The sequence below is a fragment of the Eretmochelys imbricata genome, chromosome 3, assembly GCF_965152235.1.
Source record: "Eretmochelys imbricata isolate rEreImb1 chromosome 3, rEreImb1.hap1, whole genome shotgun sequence".
Taxonomy (NCBI): Eukaryota; Metazoa; Chordata; order Testudines; family Cheloniidae; genus Eretmochelys; species Eretmochelys imbricata.
The window spans coordinates 160,735,912-160,761,040 of record NC_135574.1 but is presented as its reverse complement, the minus strand read 5'-3'; positions in this window follow the sequence as shown (position 1 = coordinate 160,761,040).

Sequence of the window (25,129 nt, the reverse complement as noted above, 5' to 3'; positions counted from 1 at the left end):
TAAGATGAATAGCCCAGAGATACAGACTGCAAGATCCTCAGTGCAGAGGCCATATCTTCCTACAGCCCTAGCACTATGGATCCACCACAGTCCTCACTGGGGACTTTGGAAACTACCCATGATACAGAGAAGTCATCATAATAATGGTTGCCAAATTTTGCACCCACCAAATTTGCTTTGTGCAGTGAACATTCTGAAATGTAAAACAATTGGCTCTTCACTAACCATAAACGTTCAAGTAAAAACAGGTTCAGGAGAATTGAGGGTATGTCTACACTGCAATTGGGAGGTGTGTTGCAGGATTAGTAATGAAAAATAAAGCCTGTAAGCTCCAGATCACTGGTAGAAATCATCCTTGGGTCAGCAGTCACTAAAATCCGCTGAGAAAAAAATGTTGTTTGCAAACATTTCATTTTTTTGGGGGGGGGGGAGGGGAGGAGGCCTTCAATCTTTAATCAATAAAAGATTGCATCAGAATTTGTTGACTAGCTCAGACCAGTGACCACAAGGGACTAGCTCAATAGCCTATCTGAAATGATTATGGTGATCTGGCTCAACTTCTAGCTAGAGAGGTTACATCACAAAAGGACTGATAAGTTGGTTGGGCCCAACCTCTCAGTTCCTCCAGGTCAGGTGGGGTGGTATAGAGATCCTCACTATACCTGTGCTGTATCATGCTCTGAGAGAGAGCTTTAGCCTCCAAGGCTGTTGGTCTAGCATTTTTGATGAAAACTAAAATCCCATGGAAAAAAAAAAACAAAATTAAAAATATACCTAGAAATGGTGATACCTACAGGACTGCTATATAACTTCTGCATGGGGTGATTTTGAAAAAAGCAACAAACAAACCAGTGATTCACTTTCATACTAATTTCCCCCATGAAAAGTAAATATTTTCTTTTCCTGCCTTAATGTGTAATTTTAACTGAACTGGTCCATAAGAAACACCCTTTGGTAAAAACTTACAGATGGGCTCAAGTTGCAAATGTTGAATTCTGAACTGGATCCAAGTTTGTACTTCTCCAAAGCTTGGAGCTGTTTGGAGTTAAGTTTCCCATTCATCCCAGTTACAGAGAAAAATCTAAATCATAAAGTTCAGATCAGGATCCAGATCTCAGTTTCCCCAGGAAAAGGGGCTGGGAAATGGTTGGTTTTCATGTGTTGGTTCAGGTTCATAAATAGCAAAAACGACTTCTCTACTTTGTAGTAAACATTATTATGAGTTGCACTAATACAGCATGCCCAGCAGGTGGTAACATTTGTTAAACTTTTAACAGACAGCGTCTCTGAACAGTGATAAATTGCATCTGTTACTAAACAATTCTTTAAGAAAAAAACAAGAGTATAGGGAAATGTTTGTTCAAATCTCAGCTCACCCTTTGGAATAATCAATTGCTGGATTATGCACTGTAACTACTGCACATTGAGGCAAAAGTAGTTTTCTCTAGTGTGTCTTAGCAAAACAATAAGACCATGAAAGATATTAAAAGGTAATTTCCTCACTGTAAACTGGGATGTCTGTAGAATGTTTAGAAACTGGGAGAACTCCCGAAACTGCTGTAAAGATTAGATGAGGGCTCTCCCAGCAAGAAGCTGTTGGCTCCTCTTTTTTTTCCCCTTTTGGGGGAGTCCTCCATTTGGCTTTAACTTTCTTGACATTTTTCTCTGATTTTCATTGAACTTTTTGGTATTTATACTTATGCTTGCTTGAAACTGAAGAGTTGTTGCAAAATCCCCCATTGCTGGAACAGAGGTTTCCCTCCAAACAGCCACCAAGTTCCATGGAGAGTAAGGTCTGTCTGAACACATGTAACAAGGTTCCATGTACACTTAAGCCATATGCAAAGCAAGCTCCTATCTATTTCATGGAGAATGCTGTGGTGGTGATTTGGTAGCATTTGTCACAGATGGAAGTGCCCTTACAAGGTGAAGGGCAACAGTGAATCTGGCTCTACATGAGTGCTAAGTTCATCAGCACGTGCCCCCCCCCCAGCAGCTGAAGGATCCCCAGACTCCCAGATTATCTGTGCCCTGCTGAGCTGTAAAAGAAGTATTGCCAAATACACCAGGACCCCACCACAAGTATTTGGCTCTACTTCTCTTGTAGCAAGAGACTAGAGGGAGGATGAGGAAGCAAAAGGACCCAAAGATCCTTCCTTTACTTTTTACGTAACTGGAGTTAAATTGGGGCATGTCTTAAAGAATCATCTCATTAGCTCGTCCCACACTTCTTAACTCTGTGAATAGTGTATAAACAACTGGGACTCAAAGTTTTGTTTTTTTAGTGGGGTAGGGCAAAAATTTATTCAGTAAGGCCACACCAAAAATGCTTAGGCTGACTGTTCAGTGTCTCCTGTTTAACCTCTCAGATCTCAACTATTACATCTGTCCCATCACCAGCTGTGAATTTTGATAGCATGTTTTTAAAGGTTCTAATAGACTAAAATGATTTCTTCCTCTGATGTTATTTCCTAGAAGATTATGAATGCTCACAAGCTAGTCAGTTAAAGGACAGCAAGCAAAGTGTTTGTTTAGACTTCCCTTCCACCCATTATTTTCAGCATGGTATATCATTATCATTTAATGAGGTAAGCCATTATAAGAGTGCCCTCTGATAAATATTATAGAAGTACAAACATCTTTAAAATACAATTGCTACTGATTTGATTCCTATCTTGCAAATATTGTTATTTTCTTCACCCTCTTTCCAACTGCATTTTGAATAACATGACTGAGTTCTGAACAAATATCATCCACTGATTAAGGAACACCTCTGGGAACAGATTTCATAGCCAGATAGGATTATTATGATCAGCTAATCTGACCTCCTGCATAATACAGACCAGGAAGCCTCACCCAATAATTTCTTCATCAAGCTCAGATGAAGATTTGGTTAGTTGACTATTGCTGAGGAGAAGTAGTGAGAACACTATACTGGCTTCTGTTAGTAGATTCCCCACCCACCAGATCACTTTTAGAAGTGGGGGGGGGATATTCACCATGAGCTCAGGCTACACTTTTGGCTTAAAGCTACTTGAGAGTGTCTTTTTACAATACTAAAGAAATAGAGCAAATTCCCAGCGCCATTGAAGTAACAGTTTATAGAGTAACTCAGTCTCTCTCTTCTGAAATATAAAAATATTCTAATCTTTAGCTCAGAGTTTGTGCTAAACCATCAGTAAAAGGCAAGTCAAATAAAAAGAATCCTAAAACAAAATCCAAATCTCTGTAACATTTCCTCCTCCTTAAACCCAAACATCACCTACCCTCCCCAAAAGTGGGAAACTAGCTGTATATATATACAGGACCAAGCTGCTCTCTTCTCCCAGGGCTCTGTATTTTGCTGAGGACCCAAGCTTCCTCCACCAGCTCTGTTTATAATAAGGTTCAGCTGGCCTTCCTTGCAGCCAGCCAGATCAATTAAGCAGAGGCACTCTTCTCCCAGACTTTTCCTCTGATTCTCTAACCCTGTGTATACCTTAAGACATCACTAAAGGGGGACAGGATACTTATCTATAGCCATATCAACTACACAGCCTAAGGTATTTGTTAACTTTCCAAGAGAATTCAATGTTATCACAAGCCACCCTGTATTTCTATAGAAAGCAGTTGATCCCCTCAAAATTGTGTGTTTGTAAGACCTTAGTACCCGTGACTCCAGTCTCCCCGTAGCCTCTAGTCCAAGTGAGGTGGAGCCTTCTAGTTAATCACATGTGGAGAAGTTACTCCTTTAGTTCAATTGGTGGGGAGTTGATGTTGAAAGGGCTAAACTGGTTCTATCCCTTTTGACAATTGTGGTATCTCTGTGTATTCAGCTGTGGCTCATTACACACCTGCACCCCAAATGACACATCTGACCCTAAGTTTTCAGGTGCTCATTTAATAGAGGGTCATGTGTATTTAATGCATTGCCTTGGTGGGTGTGATTATGTCTCCATCTAGGGAGTAGGCCTAGTAGACTCTACTACTTACTCCCAGATCAAGGAGTCAGTCAGAGCAAGATTTTCAAAGGTATTTAGGTATCTAAATATGTCAATAGGCACCTAGGGGGATTTTCAAAAGCTCCTAAACGTGTTAGACACCAAACTCCTATTGATTCAGTGGGGGCTGAGGTGATTTTCAAAATCCCCCTAGGTAGCTGTGTGCATCTTTAGGCACCTAAATACATTTGAAAATCTGACCCTCAGTCCTTTAGCTTAAGTGGCAGGGACTCATGCTTTGGTACTGAAGTTCCCAGGGATGTTGACTAACTTTTTGTGTTGTCCCCAAACTTTATCACTGATGATTTTATATTTTTTTTTTCATTTTTCTGATAAAAATGTTAAATAGCACAGGACCAAGAACCAATCCCCTCTCAGCCCCCCAGTAGAAACACACCCACTTGTTGATGATTCCCCAACTGCAGTTGTATTTTGAGACCCATCAGTGGAATTCTTTTGGGGAAGTCCTACGACCTGTGTTACGCAGGAGATCAGCCTAGATAACCACAATAGTCATTTCTGGCCTTCCTTGGAATCTATGACTGTCTGTCTGCAGTCACACTCCATGACATGTGGACACAAAGATTATCTATAGCTTTCTGAACTTCCTCTTTCACCCTGCTCCTTCCTCCTCCACCCTTGCTTTTGAAGATTAGTTGCTCAAGTAGCAGGTGGTTTTGGAGGGCTCACCAGCAGATCTTCTCGCTGCACTCATATCAATTGTTCACCAACAGAAGATTGTAAATTGCTAGTGGTAGTTGGAAAAAAAAATTATGTTCTCCCTGAGTTTCCAAAAGAACAGTCCCTGCCCTGGGATCTGGATCCGACAGGAGAGAATCTTCAACCCCATGAAAAGAGAGGGACCCTCAGCTCTTGGAAGGGGATCTTTCAGGAGGGCAGCTGCAGTGCTGAGACCCCAGGAGAAGATCCTACAACCCAAGATGCTATGGGGGGAAGGGAAGGAAAGTTTTGGACAAGATGCTCACTTAGTGTTAGAATTTTGAAGAGGAAGGTGCTTAAAGCATTTCTGGAGAATGGGAAGGAAACTCAGGATTGCATCCTTTGCTGGAGCGTCTGCCAGCTGTGTGCAAAGTGGCTCCCGGCAGTCCTACGAGTGGGGAGCGTCCTGGTCCATCAAGCATCAATGCAGATTTAGAACAACTTCCATCCTTCTATACGATGTGGTGCGTAATGGGGGAACAAAAGGCAGCCTGTTTCTGGGGGAAGGAGACAAAGGACGGACGGAGGGAGGGAGAGGAGTGGAGGCAGTCGTTGTCCAAACCTTCCTGTGTACACCCATCTGACCCACCAAAAACTGGCAAAACTGGGCCCTCCCTTCCCCTAGGACAAGTGTTCCATTTCTCCACCTTGAAGATCTGGCCACCCTACAAACAATGTTGCCACCTGCTGGAATGGATCCTGAGCTGCTGAAGAATCTGTGGTATTGAAGATTGAAGAATCTGGAATGGAGCCTGAGCTGCTGAAGAATCTGTGGTATTTACACAGATACCACTGTTGAATCTGTGTAAATATTCAGCATAATATAACAGCCTCCAAACACCAGGTATTCTGTATTCAATTTGAATATTCAACCCCTGTTCCCACTACTAATTTAGCTGTCCAAACCCTACCCTGCGTGTTTGACGCTGCTTTGCATCTTTCCTCCTAGCTCAGGCATCATTAAAATGATTCTTGTTTAAATAGTAACAAAATAGGAGGGATACACTCAATGAATCAATTTGTCATTGTTTATTGGGTTTTGCCCATTTGGCAATAAATCAATACCATGCCAGTCTTTTTAATTTGTCATCTTCCAGTCAGGAAAGTCGGGGCTGTTAAGTGCGGATGTGGTGCTAAGTAATTACCTGGAAACAAGTGTTTGTGGTTGGACCAACAATAGCCTCATCAATATTCAGCAGAACCACTGCTAGAACAAAGAGAGGGGAGGGAGGAAAACAGATAATGAAGAAAGGAGGTGGGTGGGGAGAAGTATGAAGAAACAACCATGTCATTCCTTAATCCTGGTGTGAAGATGTGTTTTAAAAGATCTTTTTCTGTGCCCAGCACTCCTTAAGTAAAGTAATTGGTATAGGGTATTTTCTTCTAGCATTGTCATCCATACAGGTGACTATATCAGGCCCATGGATGGCTAATATTTGTACTGTAAAATAATTTGTAGTAATAAAACTTTGCACCATTCATCCAAACCACACAAAATGCTTTACAAACAAAAGGAGGCATTTGCCAATGGGGAAACAGAGGTGGCGGGGGCAAGGGGAGTTTAGCCCAGGGAGAACTAGATTGGTTCAAGAGCAAGGCAGTAACAGTCAGGAATATCATGACTTCCATTACCTTGTTTTAAATGCTAGGCTATAAATAATCCTTACCATCTGAATTTTCAACCAAACTCATGTTTTCCCACACACACAAAGATCAAAGCATACATTCCTCTGGATTAAGGAGAGCAACAAAGGAAGAACACACAAAAATTCTCCTTCAGAGAGAATCCTTCACTTTAATATTTTGCATCTAAAACACAAAATGACAGTAGCCTCCCAGATGGACAAATTCCTCTATGTTTGAAGTGCAATACACAGAAAGTCTCATGAAAACACCTCCTTTTATTGCCATAGCTGTTACATGACACAAATGAGAAACTGTTTTCATGAGAGAGCCAGTTCCTTTTTTCAGGCCCAAGAATTTAGAATAATTTAAAAGAGCACAGGAGATTCTGAGTTCTTATTCAAACCAAACCTCCAAATTCTTGAATGTCAACCAAGTAAGATTTTGTCCCCAAATAATAATAATTAATATTTTGCACTTCTGCAGTGTTTGTTCTCAACACACTTTTCAAAGTTTAATGCGTTAAATTTCACAGCAGCACGGTGAGTAGGGACGTAGTATTTCCATTTTAAAGACAATGTTCTCTCTCAATTCGTTTTAATGGAATGATGAATTCAAAAGACTTCCTGAATATGTGGACACGATGCACAGCTCTATTATGGACACACACCTGTCATCAAACTGTACATCTCAATCACAGCTGCACCAGTTTGTGTGATCTACATGCTTGTGGCTTATTGTCAATTTACTTCACTGCTATTTAGGAGACTTCCATAGCTTACCTTGTATATTTTTTCAACTAAAACAAGCTTTTTTTAAATTCTAAACTTCTTAATATTTCATACTACCATTGTTGACATACAACTTAACATTTAGTCTTTGACAGATAATATATTTAGAGACACACAGAACATAGAAAAACCAGCAGAGGCAACCCTCTTAACCTGTAAAGCAGAGGCATGGCAATATTTTCAAAATGCATTTCAATGCATGGATCTTTTCTTCCCACTCACCATGTTGATGCTCACAATTCAGTGATATTGCTTGATGAGAAATAAATGATGACTAAATCATTTTGTATTTTGCACTACCCACTTCAGCTTATCTTTACTTCCCAATTACTGTATTTTCAATTATCTGTACTAAGAAAGACTCACAGACCCTTCAAAAAAAAGGACCAAATTTAAAAAAAACGCAAGGGACGTTGAGTTAGCTCCAGCAGAATCTCGGGATGTCTATGGTCCAGGCAAACCTCAGATTATGCTATCCAACATTCACAGGGCAGTCATTCCTTCTCTTTTAAGGTTCCAGCTATAATTTCACAGAAGAGGGTGCTCTCGATTAATAATGCAGTTTCCTTTGTGGTAGGTGGAGACTTCTCCTTTCCTCACTGAGCAGATGATTCGTGACCTTTAATATCTGGTAAATGTAGCCTGTGCTAGACTGCATGTACTAGAATGTAAGAGATGAAAGCCAAGGCAGCAAACTGCCATGAATCTTCTTGATATTTGTGCATCACGTTCAACAAAAGCGATATTATGTGTGTGTGTGTGTGTGTGTGTGTGTGTGTGTGTAAGTGCGGGGGTGTACACACACACCCAGTTAGCACTAAGGATAGGCCTTAACTCTCTAGGATAGGCCTGAACCAAAACTCTCCTCTCTGGTGAAATTTGCAACTGGCTCTGAACAATTCTGCTTGGACCCATCTGTCATCAACACAGGTTTAATCCCAAAGGGACATTATGGAGCCCCATTCGCAAGGCAGATACATTAAGGAGCTGAAATTGAAGATGATTGTACTTGGCGACTGGCCGTTCTTTCCATATTAAGACTGATATTCATTAATGAAAATAATGATTATTGTGATCCATTGTTTCCAGCTGAGGTTTGCAGACTCAAGGGGTCAGGTAAGGTTCACATAGGCAACCAAGGGTTTTGATGTGTATCACTAACTTCAGGCTCTTGGACGGTGTCATATCCTGAGGTTCACCAGTATTCGTAGGCCACAAGATCTCATTAATTCAGCACTCATTTGGGATGGCTGAATCTTACAAAGCAGAGGGTTCTATTTCTACAAATAGTGCCATCAGGGAGAAATAATAGTGAAATGTACTGTGATACAGCATGGCCAGAGGGCAGCAGCAGGAGAGTGTAAGAAGGGAGCCTTCTTCCCTGTAGAGGGAAGAAAGTTTGCTATAAATTAATTAAAGCACCTGATAAAAAAATCCCTGCTTCAATCAGACAAGAGGGGGAGTTGAAGTAGAGTGGATTGGTGTTGGAGCAGAGAGCAGTTTGAAGGAGTTGAAGCAGAGTGGATTGGCATTGGAGCAGAGACCAGTTTGGAGGAAGCAGAGGAGAGTTTGGAGAAGTGCTGCGGTGGACTAAGAAGACCAAGACCCTAGGTAAAGGGACACCTGGTTTGTGCAGAGGGAGGACAGGAAGCCCCACAAGCTGAAGGGCAGGAAACGCTAATTCTTGTGGTTTATCGCTATCTCTAGGGCCCCTGGGCTGGAACCCAGAGTAGAGGGCGGGCCTGGGTCCCTCACTCTCCACTCTCCTCCTCTAGGACACTAGTGGGGCAGTTAATACCCCAGTTCAGGGGTGAGAAACAGTGCCCTGTGCCCCTCCTCCCCCCAAGAAGAGAAAGCGTGAGACCCATCATAGTAGTGCCAGCAATCTGCCACAGTATCCATTTATACCAGAAATGTATACTGTATGTGCCTCACTGCAGCCACATCTCTGTACCCCTCCCATTGGGATCCGGCTGATTTGTCCATTTAATGTCTCACATTCCTCTGATTCCAGAACTCTGTTGCAGCGCTCACAATATTTCTAAACCATCACTTCTCCAAAGATGCCTTCCTGCATTCATAAACTTTCTCTCTCCTTATGTCTCCTGCTCTTCAGCTGTTGTATTATGTTCTCTGTCTACAAAACATTGGGAAACATTTGCACACTTGACATAAAAAGCTTAGTTTGTTTATACAACCAGCTCAGTATGTGAAGATGGGGAATTGAATTATTTACTGGATGACTCAGACCTTGATGATTAAATTGGAATGTTTTTCTATACCTCCAGGGGGAGAAGAAGAGGAAATCTAATAGAAATAGGGCTGCACTGTGTCTCCACCCTACTAGTGGGTGCATTACTGAATGTTATAATTAACTACAGGAGAAAGTGGAAGGCTGACAATATCATGGGAACCATAACTTCATAGAACCCATTATTAAATGGTCATGCATGGCAATACTAGAGTTATGTCTCTTGCTGGGATTCTTTTTTTAACTTTAATTTTTTACTCACAGAATGTGGATATTTACAAGTGTCCATTGCAAAACACAGTGGTAGGGAGAAACTAAACATAGAGCATCCAAGTTACAAATCCTACCTTCCTCTAAGGCTGCTAGCAGCACAGTTTGTAGGGAAAGAGGGTGATATTAATGACCTACATTTTCAAAGGGGACTAGTGATTTGGGGTGCCTCCGTTTTGGGATGTTCAAGGTGAGACACTTTAAAGGGGCCTGATCTGTAGAGAGAAGGTTCTCAGCACTTTTTGAAAATCAAACTTCTCAGAGGTTCCTCAAGTTGGGCACCCAAAAAGGAAAGCACCCCAAATCACTAGTCACTTGAAAATTCAGGCCACTGACTTCTATTTGTATGGGCCTCCTTCTGCAGATAATGTATTTATCCATAATCATGTTGCATGCTTCTAAACGAATTCATCCCTCAAACTCCATGCTGCCGTAGTAAAGCTGAGCATGTACAATCTCTTCAACTCCTATCTTGTTTTATATTTTGGGGTCAGATTTATCCCAGGTGTAACTCCTTCGGTCATGCTGCTAGTAGTCTGAAAGGAAAGAATATTGTTTTTTAAATTGAGAGCGTTGTATTTGGTTTATTCCTATAACTCTCTGTTGGAATAGATATGTGTAAACTTCAGTGGAGTTAAATCAGAGGTGAACCTGTCCTGGGATGATGAGAAATATAAGACAGGGTAGGAATTGAAGAGACTTTACACATTTGACTTCACTGTCAGCATAAAACAGGACTCCGTGTAAATGTCAGTTTCACTGTATATAAAGTAATACATAACAGGTCAAATGCTGAAGTCCTTACACTTCCCTAACTTTTAGTAAAGCCAATCCAAGTTTTGTCTCAGTAAGATGTGAATAAAAACTCAGCACAGACTTCAGGATTTGGCATAATAATAATTCTAATCATGATGGGTTTTGGAAAATGGACAATGGATATATTAGGAACTCCCATGTACTTCATATTTGTCCCCAGGAACTCTCTGCTACACATTATAAAATCAGCATGTAGAAAAACTGTTCCTCCAGAATTATGTAATGAATTGCCATTTTTTTTTCTCTGTCACTAATTCTCCCAACTAAAACCCACTTTCTCTGGCCCCATTCAGTCACTGAAATTCTTTATGTCATGTTGCCATCTCTGTGTAGTCCCGTGAAAAAGCATGTCAAAATGTCAAAGGCAATAAATGCTGCTTACCTTGCAGAGCTGCCAGTGTTAATGCAGACATGTTGTGTCTCTGCCTGCCCACGATGACTGGAGTGTGAGATTTTGCATGCCGTTGTAAAGGTATCATTCAAGGAAAATACCATCTCTGTTTCTGATCAGGTCACCATTCCTAAGCAGAGAAAGCCCCTCTCCCAAGTGGACATAGGAAGCGATGAATAGTGGAATGGGACACCTGAGGATTGTGCAGTTAGTTCTATGTAGGGCCGCAGACAGGTAGAGTGTGTTCTGTGACACTTCTAGAACTCTACTGCAGATTCTTAGGGTCAGCTGGTGCTTGCCCCTGTATGGCTTCACAACAAAAAGGGGGGCATAAGAAGGAAATGAGAACCCGCTTGTGAACTTTCATCCCAAGCATGACCTAAGAAACAATAACCTTTTATTATATAATGGCCTCAGTTCAACCTCGCAGGCACAAGAAGGTGCACATTTTACCTTCTGTGCCAGCTGGTGTTCCTACATTCTTGGCAAGAAGTGTTTACTAATGGGGCAGCTTTAAGATGCGGCTGAGCCTCCTTATGAGCCATGCTTTTGCATGATGCCTCAGAGGTGCACTGAATCAGTGCATCTCCTGACTTCTCTGGACTTGCCAACTCCCTGGCCAACCCCATCCACTATGGGGGACTCCACTCACCAATGGCAGGCCCTCCAAAGAAGAGCAGGGTGGAGCTGACTTGCAGCACTGCCTTTATCTGCCGGTCAGATGTTCCAGTCCAGGGTGCCCTATTACACACTGGAAAAGGGCTAATGTAAGCAAAGGCTGACTCCAGGATGCTGTTTTAACCAAGAGTAGAGATGGGCTGGTGTGGGCTTCCCAGAACCCCTTGTTAAAACTATTTAAACAAAATTGGAGGGAGTTCACCTCATCTCTGGATACAGCTAACTCATCCATCCCCGAGATCACTTCTCCCTACCCATTTATAACAATATGTCAGGCGCTTCTGAAGATAAATTTGGTTTGTCTTTAGAATGCACTAGCTAACACCAAACAATTGGTACTGTCAAAAATACTTTCCAAGGAAAGATACCTCCAGCTGCTTCCTCCCAGAAGCCTGTGCGATCACACATCTGCGCACACATGAGCACACTTCAAATGGCACAAGTGGAACACAATTTTGTTATCAATATCTTCAGTATATTTTCAGAATCAATGTGTAAACACTAGCAACAAAATGCACTGTACAGAAGTCGGTTTGCCAAGAGGTGTCGCCTCCCTCCTCGGGTAAGAATACATAAAAAGCATTCTGGTGTAAAAGGCAAAACAGATTGTCATAAATATAAAGGGAAGGATAAACACCTTTAAAATCCCTCCTGGCCAGAGGAAAAACCCTTTCACCTGTAAAGGGTTAAGAAGCTAGGATAACCTCGCTGGCACCTGACCACAATGACCAATGAGGAGACAAGATACTTTCAAAGCTGGAGGGGGGGAGAAACAAAAGGTCTGTGTCTGTCTGTGTGATGCTTTTGCCGGGGACAGAACAGGAATGGAGTCTTAGAACTTAGTAAGTAATCTAGCTAGATATGCGTTAGATTCTGTTTGTTTAAATGGCTGAGAAAATAAGCTGTGCTGAATGGAATGGATATTCCTGTCTTGGTGTCTTTTTGTAACTTAAGGTTTTGCCTAGAGGGATTCTCTATGTTTTGAATCTAATTACCCTGTAAGGTATTTACCATCCTGATTTTACAGAGGTGATTCTTTTTACTTTTTCTTCTATTAAAATTCTTTTAAGAAACTGTTTTTTCCCTGTTCTTAAGATCCAAGGGTTTAGGTCTGTGGTCACCTATTCAAATTGGTGAGGATTTTTTATCAAGCCTTCCCCAGGAAGGGGGGTGCAAGGTTTTGGTGAGGATTTTGGGAGGAAAGACGTTTCCAAACGAACTCTTTCCCAGTAATAAATACCGGTTAGATGTTTGGTGGTGGCAGCGAAAGTCCAAGGGCAAAAGGTGAAATAGTTTGTACCTTGGGGAAGTTTTAACCTAAGCTGGTAAAAGGAAGCTTAGGAGGTTTTCATGCAGGTCCCCACATCTATACCCTAGAGTTCGGAGTGGGGAAGGAACCTTGACACAGATTAATTGATTTTTCTTGTCCCCCCTCTCCTTCGCCCCTTTGCAAAACCCCTGGGTATCTGGGTTTATGGAAGTCTCTTGTGAAAATATTTCCAGCACATCACGGCTCAAAACCCTTCAAAAGTGGTTAGGATCCATCTGCAATCCCTAAATAATGCTCCAGTGCCTCACTCTGTGTAGTACCTGTCCAGCTCTAATACAGACATTCAGTTCTACTATAATTGCCTTAGAATGAACAGTCCTGCACAATGTAGAAAGTCTGTATGATTAATTCCTTTGTGCTGTTCATCCACTTACTCCTCCATCCATCCATCAGTAGTTCATATCATTTTCCTTTCCAGGGGCACTTCGTACTCTCTCATCTCAAACGCTAATGACTTTTTCTATACAGCCCATCTCCAGAGTTGAACAGCAGCTAAATGCTGGATAAAGTTAGCTCTCCAATAGAATAATCAGCTTTCACAGTGAACATTTTCCACTGCCCGGACTAAGAATGCTGCAAAGGACTTATTTAGCAATCTTGTTGGAAGGAAACATTCAGTGTTGGAAGCCAAATTCTATTTTGTTTGTTTAGACTTGTCACTAGTACTTACTTACAAGCTTTATAAGCTTCTAGCTGTAGCAATGTAATAATTGTTTGAATCCCCATGGGAGTGTAAACTGTAATGCTTACAAAAAAGGCCAAGTCAGAATAACTCTATCTTTTAGTAACACCAACACAGACTTGAGTTCAAGGAAACATCCTCAGATGTTAGATGGGGTGGGATCTGAGTTACTACAGAGAATTCTTTCCTGGGTATCTGGCTGATGAATCTTGCCCACATGCTCAGGGTTCAGCTGATCGCCATATTTGGGGTCGAGAAGGAATTTTCCTCCAGGGCAGATTGGAAGAGGCCTGTGGGGGGGTTTCGCCTTCCTCTGCAGCATGGGGCACGGATCATTTGCTGGAGGATTCTCTGCACCTTGAAGTCTTTAAACCATGATTTGAGGACTTCAATAGCTCAGACATAGGTGAGAGGTTTATTGCAGGAGTGGGTGGGTGAGATTTGGTGGCCTGCATTGTGCAGGAGGTCAGACTAGATGATCATAATGGTCCCTTCTGACCTTAATATCTATGAGTCTATGTTGAGTGTTTAATTAGTTTTTGGTTACTTGATTCTGGGGAGTAACTAAGGGAAAAAAGACTTTCCATTGTATTCCATTCTATATAAGAATAATAACCATTGCCATTTATAAAGGAATGAAGGAAACACAGTAGAGACCACCAAAAAGTGTAACCAGCCCATGGGAAGTTCACCACAGGACTTGTTTCTAAAGACCTACATTGGTTATCACACTGTCCTGTGGTAAATTTCTCATGGGATGACCATTCTTTCTGATGGACCTCTTAGTACAAATGTATTCTCAGCTTTAGACTGACTAACATGTAGGGCTAGTCAGAAATTTTCCATCAAAACTTTTTTGATGGGAAATTGGGTTTTCGAGTAAACAATTTTTTGTATGAAAAGTGTCTGCTTTCCAGGGAAAATGTATAGTTTTAGTCAAAAAAACAAAGTTTTTGGGGTTTTTTAATTATTCTTAAAAATCCTGTAAATTTTCAGACAAAAAATCTAAATATTCTGCAGAGAAAAAATGCCACCAGACACATTTCCTGACGTTCTACTGTCATGTGTTTTCCATCAAACTTCACAGAGTCGTGTTTGAAATTTGGCCAGCCCTTATATTTAGGACAACAGTACGAAAGGAAACTTCACAAATCTGAAGTAACCTCACCCCAATTTGGTGCTATGCTCCTTTTGGTCATCTTTGTCCACTCCCAACGTCATGCCTTCTTTCATACCACTCTGTATGCCTAGAACAGCTTCCCAGGGGACCGCCTGTGTTCTGGGACTGTGCTGTCACAGCAGATGGCAGTTTCTTTTTTAACTGAGCTGTTCCTCTCCCAGCAGCAGCTTAATACCTCTCTCCTTTTCTCACTCCTGGTTACTGCTTCTCTCTGCCTCCACCCCACCCTCAGACACTAGGTGCCCTTCCTTGACAGCTGTTTCTTTGCAGTTCACTGCAAGGAGCTGAAGCTGGAAAAAGAGATGCAGCCAGGAGGGACCAGGGGAGGAGATTGTATAGGATAGAGAGATCACTCCATGGGGAACAAAAGAGAATAGATGGGGGAGAGGCAAAGCAGCCATCTCCAACTTTGAAAAGTAAGATGCATCACTGTGATAAGCTGTGAATGACAACTTTTAAAGGTGAGGCTTCCTTGGTGTGGAATCACAAAGGAGCCACTTCGACCCACTTGCACCAGGTCTGGATTTGGCCCTATGTTTGTGATATGATAAGTGAAATAGGGCAGTAGATCCACATGCCATACAGCATATACGAGGGGACAGCAGGCCTCTCTCTCACCCCATGTCTGTCTGTCTGCTTATGCTCATCCTCATCTTCAGAAAAATAAGAGTTACTGGCTCTGAAATGAATATAGGACACAAAATGAAAGATGTTTCCTGTTCTCGCCAACTGCTATGTACTTCAGAGAGCTATTTACAGCTGTGAGAGCTACTCTAACGTAATAACATATATTATTGTTGTTGCTTTGTATTGCAGTAGCACCTAGAGGCCTCGTTGTGTTTAGGCACTGTATAAACGCAGTTGCTGCTCCAAAGAGTCTGCAAGCTAAATAGAAAAGAGAGACAAAGGATGCGAGTAAGGAAGATCTCCATTTTACTGAAGGGAACTGAGGTCACACATGAAGGTGTTGCCCAAGTTTACACATGACATCTTTGCAAGAATTAGAAACTTAACCCAGATCCAGTCTGGGGCTCTAACCACAAGACATCCTTCCTCTCTGGACCATCCGTCACCTCATAGACTCATAGACTTTAAGATCAGGAGGGACCATCATGCTCATCCAGTCTGACTTCCTGCACATCACAGACCACAGAACCTCCCCACCCACTCCTGTAATAGACCCATAACCTCTGGCTGAGTTACTGCAGGTGCCAAATCATGATTGAAAGATGTCAGGTTACAAAGAATTCATCATTTACTCTAGTTCAAGCCAGCAGGTGACCCATGTTCCATACTGCAGAGGAAGGTGAAAAATCACCCAGGGTCTCTGCCAATCTGACCTGGGAGAAAGTTCCTTCCTGACCCCAACATAGCGATCAGTTAGATCCTGATGCTGTGGGCGAGTCCCACTAGCCAGACACTTGGGAAAGAATTCTCTGTTGTAACTCAGAGCCCTCCCCATCCAGTGTCTTCAATGGCGGGAAATAGGACACTGGATGGGGAGGGCTAATAACAGTCGCAGGTGGGCCATATGCCACTATAGGCAACCTCATCATACCATCCCCTCCATAAATTTCAAGCTCAATCTTGAAACAAGTTTGGGTTTTTGCCCTCAGTATTCACCATGAAAAGCTGTTCCAGAATTTCACTTGTCTGATGGTCAGAAACCATCATCTAATTTCAAGCCTAAACTTGGTGATGGCCAGTTTTTATCAATTTGTTCTTGTGCCAATGTTGGTCCTTCACTTAAACAACTCCTCTCCCTCCTTGGTGCGGGAAGTGTGCTCTCTTGAATCCAGTAGCCTTCATACTCCATGCCAGTGACACAGAGTAGCCATTTTGAGTGGCTGTGCAACAGCTGGTGATTCGGGCCAGGATTATGTATTTTGCCTGCATACAAAGCTCGGGTGACGTGAACTTCACTCAACAAATACAAGTGTTTGATGGCATTCAGTCATTATGACTCCTCTCCCTCTCTCCGCCAACCCCCCTCCCCCCAGTAAAACAATCCTAGTCCTTTACGTCTCTTGAACATCTTTCCAAAGAGCTCTTAGACAGAATAGTTGGAAGGATAGTCCAGAGGTTAGGGCATTGGCCTGAGACTTGGGAAACCTGAGGTTTAACTCCCTACCCCACCACAAACATTCTGTGTGACCTCCAGTAAGTCACTCTGTATATGGGGCATAACAGCACTGCCCTACTTCCCAGGAGTGTTGTGAGGATAAAGACATTAAAGATAGTGATGCACTCAGATGGTATGGTAATGGGGACCTGAGTTAGACAGTAGCCACTTTCCCTCTCTCTTGAGCAGGATAGTTTTTATCACAATACATCTTGACATTTTCACCTTTTCGTGAACTACGCTGAGTCTCTCTGAAAACAACAAGCACCTGAATTCTTCCGCAGGCAAGGAAGCCAAACAGCTCTTTCGTATGCAGGATAAAAGCAAACACACACAAAAGAACTGAAGAGAACTAAGAAAAAGAGGAAGGATTGGTCCTTTTGTTTGCTTTTCTCTCACAGAAGCCGTTGGGAGTTTGAGAAGGAGTTCAGTTTTTTTTTTTCTTGGTTTCTGCTCTTATCTATCTTAAGATTGATCTCAGTGCTCAGAAAAGGAAAACAGCCACCTCTTGGTGCCTGTGCAGCTGATCAGAACCAATAAAAGCTTTCAGTATTCACCACCCAACTTCTCTCCCTGCTGTAGTTGTGTCCAGCTCCTCTGTTATTGCTTTGTCATGGCAAAGCTAGGTTTGCGGGTGCATTTGTGTATGATGGTGTTGAGAGCCCAAGCCGGTAGTGATGTGCTGTAATAGCAGCGCAGAGCAGGAGAGGAGACCAAATCAGCATGCTGATGGGAGGCCACTGCTCTCCAATGGCTATAATGCTTAAGAAAGCCAGAGTCAGTAGAGAAATGAACACTGTGATCGAATCAATCAGGAATGATGTCACATTTCAAACTCCCCTGTTTCTATGGGAAACCCTGGCTTATTCACTGCTGGGATATTTTGTTCATCAGAAAATGTTTTGACATCTGTATTGGTTTGGGCAGAGGAAGTGGCATCATCTACTATAAAGTTTAGTGAGAATAATACACTTACAAACCAACAATATGCATGCTGAGCTTCAATAGTGCCTTTAATTATGTCACCTAATGCTCATCTCCTTCTAGGACATGTACATAGAAAAGGAAACATGACTCTTGTTTACATAATCAGTGTAAAATGAACAGGGTGGCCACACTGAGTATCCCTTTATAGGCACATAGGGGGAAACAATGTAGAGTTTCTCATTCCTTTACATTAATTAAAGGCAAAAATACCTATCCACAGCACTAAAATGCACTTTGGAAAAGCTGACACTTGATTTTACATAGGACAGTTACTGGAGGCAAATGCATACCAAATATAGAGTCATGGACAGTCACTTTCTGATCTCACTTTAAATCTGCACTAGCTTTGTTGAAATTAGTGGAGTTACTTTGAATTTACACCAGCATAACTGAGAGCAGATTCTCTCTCTCTATAACCACCTATTGCGGCTTGTAAGTGTAGAAAATGGTGAAATTCCTGAGGTATTTATTCTTAGCTCTGTGTTATTGTGAAAAATTTCAGTAAATTCTCCATATGTGAGGTACATCTTAGATTGTAATCTACTCTTCAAGCCCTGTTTTATGGATTGCTTTAGAGGTGGAAACAGGGGTGGGGGAGGGGAACAGTCTATCAGCGATCCTTAGCAGGTCTAGGGTTTTTGTGCTTTGCAGAGTGAAATGATTTTCCAAGGGGCTGTGCAGCTTCCCACACCATCCGCCACATGTCAACCAGTCCTCAAGGCAGATCATGACACACAGCGCTGGAGCTCATTGCAATCCATCAGGAGACAAAATGTCTCCTGAGCTTTTACACAGTTCATCAATTTGGTGAGCAGTAGTCCTGCCTGGCTGCCTACCACACCGAAAACGGAGCTGCCCGAGTGGGCCAAACATGAATGGGATGGAAATGCCACAAAAGAAAGGCTATGAGGGGTAGAGGGAGGGGGCAATGGCTTTTTAAGGTGCCAACCACTTTACCTTGCCCTGAGAGCAGAGCAAACATCTGAAACTGCTGCACAGATGGTAATTTTTCAGAGGTGTTTGCAAGTCTTAGCATTTAGATTTGTCTGTCAGATGCTCATATGCTCTCTCCCACTTATTTCCCTATCTGTTTCCTAAAATTCCTCCCCAGGGCAAACATGGTGCTACCCTGTTGTCACTCTTCTTCCTTTTCCTATATGTCACACCCTCTTAAAGCAGGGCTGTGGCCTCTGCCCCCATCTTCCTGCCCTGTCTGGTCCCATTTGATTCAGAGATGGCATCTGCCAGCTTCCCTGGAAGGCCTCCATTGTACCAGGAAGTGGTCCCACTGTAGAACAGGATCTCAGCTATCAGAGATTGGCAAATGTTTTCTTTTTAAAATGGCAGCCACTGCAGTGCAGTAGATCAGATCCTTTGACTCTTGGGCTTGACTCGATATACTCTCTGTCCCGTCATCACGTAGGGCGCCCCATGGTGGCAGGATCTCAGGAAAATAGGAACTGTTCTTTCTGGAACCATTATATAAACCCATCCCCCAGTGCCTTTGAGCTTTTCTGATGTCTGTCTGTACTTTTGTCTCTTCCCAGATAGCCTTGTCTTCTCAGATGGCCTGATGGAGCCTCACACTGAGGAATTGGAATGCTTCTCTACCAGGGCCAGTATTGCCATACTTACTATTTACAGTTTCTTTTTACAGTAGACTCAGCTTCTGACTATCCTTAAAAGATGAGTTCAGCTGAACCCTCATCCATAGCACAGACACCAGTAGCTCAGGACTATGCTTTTTTGTCAAATACTTTAGAGAATGCCAGCAACCACACCAGTTCTGCACTCACTTCATACATGTGGCATCCCCTGTTTGCTCTTATTCCAGACACACACTACATACGCCCATAGGTGCTGAAATTCGGGGTGCTGTTGCACCCCCAGGCTTGAAGTGGTTTCCACTATATACAGGGTTTACAGTTTGGTTCAACGGCTCTCAGCACCCCCACTGTACAAATTGTTCCAGCATCTCTGCTCCTCAGTGGTATTGATGCAATAACACTAACTGCTTGCTGCAGCCCTTTGGCTCACATGGTGGAAGCTGCACTGAGGTATATGGGTGACCATTATTTCCCATCAGAGAGGTGAACAGCACTATTTTCATGAAGGGGTGGCGGTTCTTGTGAACCCAAATCATATCAATTTTGTTTTGTTTTACCTTTTCTTTCTCTTTTTACAGCTTTAAGTCCCCAGTGATTTTGCCATCACTGTCTAACAGGTCAAGCATCCTTGTTATAAGTTTTCTGTTGAACAAAGCGTCAGCATGTTTCTCTGGTGCCATTCTGTAATTTCACAGGGCTAAATATGTCTGAGTCTGACTCTGCATACTTTTTCAACAGGTGCTTTATTGTTCTGACGCAGTTTTCCATGAGCCCACTGCATTGGGGATAATGGGGCTCAGGTGTCTAAACTCACGATACCTCACTGCAAACGGTTTAAATTCATGCCCAGTCAACTCTGGCCCATTGTCAGACATTACTATATCAGGTCTAGCAAAAATAGATTGGACATGAACAGTCACATGGTTAGCTGTAATATCTTCTAGTAAGTTATCTTAGGGAAGTGAGAATAAGAGTCTTGGGCAAGTACACAGTTTTTTACAGGCAGCATAAACAAACCTATGCCTACTTTGCTCCAGGGTCCAATTTTTCCTGTGTCACCAACATGGTCACTTTTGGTTGACTTGACCTACATTTTTGGCACATGTAACAAGCTTTAACAGCTTTCACAATGTTGCTGTTGATTTGAGGCCAGTATATAACATCTCTAGCCCTTCTCTTAGATTTTTTCAATCCCTAAATGCCCTTCATGTACACTTTTTAACATATTTTTTGGTAACACCTCAGGAATCACCAGCCTGATGCCTTTATACGAAATCCCATGTAGAACTGAGAGCTCCCAATTAAACTGATAATAGGGGTTTGGAATATATTCTCTCTTCCACACTATGCTAATAGGTTTAATGACTTTCTGCAGGGTCTTATCTATGAGCAGTAGCTCTCAGAATCATAGTTCACATTTTGTCTGAGAACAGTCAGGGTTTTTTGGGTTTTTTATCTGATAAAAATCTAGCTCTGGACTTTGCACTTGTGTCAAATGCTCTAGAGTGTTTCTGCAACCATCAAATCTCTCCTAGAACTATATCCAATTTGCAAACCGTATATTTGTAGCTGAAAAAATAATCTCTGTAGTCTCTTGGGTGGGAGCGTGTTTGCTGAGGCCCCTTTTGGCAATGGTAGTAGCTGGGTTATGGTCAACTTCAGGCCTCCCATAAATAAAGATATGAAACCGTTTACTCCTGTGGACTAAGGCCAAAGCCTCCTTCTATACTTGAGCATGATGACACTCATGACACATAAATTACTGGCCTCCAGTTCTGACCAGACTATTGTAAGAGGACTGTGCCAACACCCTCCTTGGACAACTAGTCTTGCTCATACTGTCATCGTACCTCAGGCCTAAGGCCTCTTTAACTTGTTCAGTTTCTCAAACTTTTTGTTAAGATTAGAATCCCCATGTCCATTGGACATCTTTTCACAGTAGCACTCTCAGGTTGATGGTCATAGAATCATATACTATCAGGGTTGGAAGAGACCTCAGGAGGTCATCTAGTCCAACCCCCTGCTCAAAAGCAGGACCAATCCCCAATTTTTGCCCCAGATCCCTAAATGGCTCCCTCAAGGATTGAACTCACAACCCTGGGTTTAGCAGGCCAATGCTCAAACCACTGAGCTATCCCTCCCCCATAGTCTGGGCAGCTAGACTGGGCAGAAATTTCCCTACATAGTTCAACAATCCAGGTTATCTTTGTACCCCTCTTCTTTGTTTGTTGAAGCAGTCCTGTTGGTGATAGCCTTGACCCCACTATTAACATATCTCCCAGGTATGTCAATTCAGTAACACGGAATTGAAATTTTTGTTTATTTAGCTTTAGCTCAGCAGCTCTGGCTTTTTCCAAAGCTGCCTGGCATAGCCTCTGGTCATGCTCGTCTACTGTTTCTCCTCAGATCAAAGCATCTCTGTAAACCTTAGTACCTCTATACCAGGGATCGGCAACCTTTGGCACACGGTCCACCAGGGTAAGCCCAGGGCAGGCTGGGCTGGTTTGTTTACATGTCGCGTCTGCAGGTTCGGTCAATCGCAGCTCCCACTGGCTGCGGTTCACCGCTCCAGGCCAATGGGGGCTGCGGGAAGCAGCGGCCAGCACATCCCTCGGCCTGCGCCACTTCCCGCAGCCCCCATTGGCCTGGAGCAGCGAACCGTGGCCAGTGGGAGCTGCGATCGGCCAAACCTGTGGATGCGGTAGGTAAACAAACTGGCCCAGCCCGCCAAGGGGCTTACCCTGGTGGGCCAAGGGCCAAAGGTTGCAGATCCCTGGTCTATACCTTCAAAAAACTGGTGAAACACCTCAGGTGCTGAACACAACCCAAATGGCAATCTGTGGAAACTGTGTCTCCCAAAGAGGATGTTGGATGTGCTCAAGCGTGTGTCCTGTTTTTCTAAGGGCACCTGCCAGAGCCATCAAGGATAGCAAATGTTTGGCATCAGCCATCTTCCCAAAAAATTCTCCCCTTGGAAGTAGTGGAAAATGTTCCTGTTTTACCTATTCATTTAAATCTTTGGGGTCTATATATAAGCCAAGAGTTTGAGTGTAATCACCCTGTTGGCTCTTCTACTCACTCTGTGATTCCCAGAGCAATGATCCTATACAGCTTCTCTTTTAGCATCTTCCTTTGGAGCAGGGGAACTTTCCTAAGGCTGTGAATTGTGGGGAGGTTGGGCTCTTTCAGCACTATTCTATGCTCTGTTAAGAACTTCCCTATCCCTGGAAGAAGTCCAAACTATTTATCAATGGTTTTGTTCCCTTCTGTCCCTTCAGTGAGTGCATCCTCTTGATGAGACTCAGGATTTGACATGCTTTGAACCTAATACCTGGTTCACCCTGGATCTGAACAGGCATTGCCTGGACTGAGTCCCTTCCACTGCCATCAATATGCAGGGATGTGCACTTCTTAGAGTTGAAGCTGAGTCCCATCCAGTTGGCAGTCTGGCTGGTGACATCAAGCATTTGCTGGAGACTCTCAGAATTGTCTGCAATCAGGACCAGATCATCTGCATAGGCCAGGATATTCACGCTGTTGCCGTACAGGTTGAAACCACTGGCGATGGCTTGAATGAGCGGCTCCATGGGTAAGTTGAAAACGATGGGGTTGAGGGGACAACCTTGCTTCATGCTGCTACAAGTAGGAATTTCAGGTGTTTCTCCTTCCATGGGGCAGATGGTGTGGGGACAGCCGTGAAAGACAATGAAGAAGCAGTGGTACAAAGGGTCCCCACCACTCAGTGAAATCACTAAGAGCTGCACTAAATGGTGGCACCTCAGAACGTGGCATCACAGAAGTGGCAGTGAGCAGCAAGCAGCTATGGCAGAACTGAGCAGCGGCACAGATAACAGCAGGGTGCAGAGGAAGGAAACGAGCATGGTATGTTAAAGGGCCATTCATTTGTCAGACTTTCACATTCCAAGGTGAGAAACTGAGGCAAAGGACACAGCCCAATGTACTGTGCGGGTGGGTGTTTGCTTATGGTTACCTGCTTTTGAATCAGGGTTATGGTGTTTTCCCAAATTAATGCTCAGTGTCCTTTCCCTTTTAATAAAAGTTTTCTTTTGTTATACACAGACTCAATGTTTTTGAGTGGGGAAGTATTGTTTCTTAGAGGTGCCCAAAGTTGATGTTTGGTTTTCCCAGATTACTGGGTGTGGACTCTAGCTGGTTCTGTGTTGTATTGTTACAAAGGAACCCCTAGATATTGAACCTGTCCCTTGTTGCTGTCGATTCCACCTGGCAGAAGGGTTACACTTGTTATATTTTAGATTTCCTAGCGCATCTACAGTTTCAGAGCACTTTCTTTCCTCCATAAGCTTCATTCTGGACTGAATGACATCCTTTGCTTTGCAAATTCTAATTGCTTTGTTAATGATTAGTTCTGGGTCTCCTTGTAGTCTCTCTTTGAGTCTTTTCTTCCAGAACCCAACTAGGATCCAGTCTCTTATCTGATAACACCCCCCTCGCCCCCAAAAAATTGCAAGATACATTCTTCAGACTTGTATCTATGGTTTCACCTTCCTTTTTTACCCAGTGATTAAAAACATATTATTCATATATCTCCTTTTTACATGAAGTGCAGTATTTCTCAGATTTATGTACTACAGTTTCATAGTTGGCTCCCTCTGCCTGAGTTAACTGAAAACAGCGAAACACATGAAGTACTTCAAAACAGCTATAGTAAAAAATTAGGCTACCTTCAGACCATCTTCCTTTTTGCTGGCAGGCATTGTATGCAGATACAGAATGAGGTGCTGTTTACACCTTCTTTGGTTGTTTTCCACATTTCCAGAGAGTTTAAACTCTGGTGTGGCTTTTATCTGCTCCATTCTCCAACTCCGGGTATTTCTTAGCTCCATCGTACTCCTATCACCATGTGGTGTTCAGTGATCACTCAGAATTTAAGATGCTAACAAGAGATTTCCTTTATTCCATATCCAATTCCAACTGGTTATGCATAACAGGAGCATCACAATGTCCTGCCCTTCCCTTTCTGGGAAACTCAGCCCTTCAAGACGTAGTCCCCAACATCACACCCTTTTCCACGTTCCTGACCTCTGCTCGGATGTGGTTGAGAATCCAGCCAGAAGAATAACATGCAAGATCAGTTGTATCAGGCCAGGAAATACAACATGGACATCACACTTGGCAGATTCACAGCTAGGCCTATGTGAAACAAACATACTGCAGTACTTGGGTTTGAGGTTTGGTACCTGAATAGCATAGTATTCAGCTTTGCTTAGCTCAGGCTCGATGTCACACACGCTGAGCTAAATGCAGGTTATATGTTGTCTGTTAGTTTTTTGTTTCATTCACACTTGTTTCCAAGTGTGTGCCTACCCCATTTGCTGATACCATTAAATACAGATCATTGAAACTATAATAGCTCAGGCTATAAAAGTGAATTAAGCACTTCAGAGTTTCTGCTATTCTGTGCCTGAACAGTCTTTCAGGGTCTTGGAATTGGCTGGTTTTGTTGAAGCTGGCCCAGGCAGTTTAATGCTGTGACATGTTCCCTTTATGAGAAAAAAGCAAATTGTCCCTTAATAGTACGCCCATTCATTGTTTGAGCTGGGACATGTGACCCCCCCCCACCTTTCCCAGTTGTGGATGTGAGCAGAGATTGAAATGAAGCATTTAAAAACAAAAAGACCATGGAAAAGTCTGCAATATGCCCAAGGAGGCAGTAGAGCAT